The sequence below is a fragment of the Vulpes lagopus genome, chromosome 8, assembly GCF_018345385.1.
Source record: "Vulpes lagopus strain Blue_001 chromosome 8, ASM1834538v1, whole genome shotgun sequence".
In the NCBI taxonomy this organism is placed as follows: Eukaryota; Metazoa; Chordata; class Mammalia; order Carnivora; family Canidae; genus Vulpes; species Vulpes lagopus.
This window is the reverse complement of record NC_054831.1, coordinates 130,119,423-130,121,806: the sequence shown is the minus strand read 5'-3', so window position 1 is coordinate 130,121,806 and position 2,384 is coordinate 130,119,423.

The following is a 2,384-nucleotide window of genomic DNA, read 5'->3' as shown; positions in this document are numbered from 1 at the left end:
GACTGTCTCTCTCAGAAGCCTTTTCCCTAGAAGTGTTCACACATCACTTGCAACCGATTTGGTTCTCGGACTTGATTCCTGTTGGCCCTCCCAAGAAGAAAGACCTCACTTCTTGCGGCCTCTCCTGAGGATCAACATGACTAATGGGGACTCCTCCAAACCTCCCCCTTCTCGTCCCCAAATCCTCCATGTGGGATCTTATTTACTTTGGGATCTAAAAACATTCATGCATCTCATCCGCCATCTTGACCCCTGCGTCCTAATCGAGGAAGGACCTACAATTCTGCTTGGATCTGATTGCTTCTCACTCTTACAGGGGAACAGCATTAAAGTCAGATCCCTCCTCCCAGGAGAGAGTCTACTTATAGCTTTCCCCAGAGGGAAGGAGGTGGAGCCCATGTAGATCGAGGTTGGATCATCAGTCTACCTGCCAAGCTTCTGACCAGATGTTGAGCTCCCTACCCCACCCAGTGCCCAGCATGAGCTTTCACATAGTTGGTCCTTCCTAGATGTGTGTTGAAGGACTCTTGGCCCTTAATCTTATAAATGCCCCATCATCTGACATTCAGAAATCCGAATTTGTGCAACCCCCCCCCCTGCCCTGAATTCCCTGGAGATGAATATATGTGGGAAATTCTTGGATTTGGGGAAGTCTGTGGGTGCAAGGGTGAAAGAAGGCGTCCTTCATAATGTGTAGGATGCTTCCTTGGCCCCAGATTTCTCTCTGCAGGACGGGTGACCTCTGGCAGCATCAGTCCTAGGTTTTCTGTTGCCGTCTGGTCAACATTTCTAGGTCCTGCTGTGCCTCAGGAGAGGGGCCCCACAGGGGCAGATCCACTGAGACAGCTCATAACGGGCCAACTCTGGGACTGAACCACTCTGAGTGTAAGGGGAGGGGGCAGGGGGTGGGAGGTCTTCTCCAGATGTCTGCCAGTTACGTATCTGTTCTGTATGGGTCCAGCAGGGTTTCTATCATTGGCTAATAAATCTACAGGACACGAATGGTTTGAGTCTAATTTGGGCCTTTCTTAGGGATTAGAACATGACAGTAAGGACAGAGGGGTTGTTTGCAGCTGAAGCATGTGCTCACCTGGCCCCTGAAGAATTTGGGGCTCAAAGGCCCAGATTTTGGTAAGATAGTGAGGTTGCTCCATGTTGGCCACAGGATGAGTTAGGGCTGCCATGGACAGTTGTGATATAGCTACATACATGCAAGCCCAGGGGTCAAGGGCCAGGCTGCCAGGGCCAAGTGAGTGGCAGGGCGAGGGTCTGGGCTGTGGCCGGAAGGTTGCATTGTGAGTGTGGCAATGGGGGAAGCTGAGGTGTATAGAGTGTGGGGCACCTGTTGTGTACCCTTATCAGCATCCTCCTTCCTGCCCATGGAGGCCATGCACCCCCATAAAAGGCCAGGTGGGCTTGCTCCAGAGCCTCAGGAAATCACTCCCTCTGCTTGGTATCCTTCTAACCCCCACCAAGGTGCAAAACAGAAACACACTCAGGCTGGCCCCAGAACTGGGCTGCTTCCGGGTGGTTAGAGGAGGTGCTACAGGCTCTCCCACAAGCCTCCTCTTCACCACAATTTACTTAGGTTCTCTGGAACAGACTCCCAATGACCCTACGTGGCCAGATTTTATCAGAATAAGCTCACCTCCAAGGGAAGCTGGTACAAATGATGATGCTGAGAAAATCCTATTTTTTTGAAACGGTGGGCAGTGGGGAATGTGACTTTCTAGAAGCCAGGGGCTTAAAATCAAGAGAACTAGGATGAGGGATCCCTGGGTGGCGCAGTGGTTTGGCGCCTGCCTTTGGCCCAGGGCGCGATCCTGGAGACCCGGAATCGAATCCCATGTCGGGCTCCCAGTGCATGGAGCCTGCTTCTCCCTCTGCCTTTATCTCTGCCTTGTCTCTGCCTCTCTCTATATATATGACTATCATAAATAAATAATAAAAAAAAATTAAAAAAAAAAAAGAGAACTAGGATGAGTTTGCCAGCAGGCTTTTCTCGACCGCCCCCTGCCCCTTCACCCTCATGCTTTCAGGCTGGACCCCACAGAAAGCCCTGGAAACTTCTCGCTTCTCCAGTTTGCCTCTTGTGCTTTAGGCTGGTGTGAGTGGCACCACTGAACAGCCCCAGGAACCTGACCCCGAGGCAGAGAGGAAGCAAAAGAAGCTCTCATTGGGGCCACCAACCATGGCGCTCACCTGTCCCCACAGCGAGGGGTAGCGCTGGTACATTTGTTGCCCACTGCTGCTGTCCTGAGTTACCAGAAATGCTGTGGCTTCAAACAACACATTTATTATCTTACAGTCTGGAGATCTGAGGTCTGAAATGGGTCTCACTAGGCTCATGTCAAGGTGTCAGAAGAGCAGGGTGTCTTCTGAAG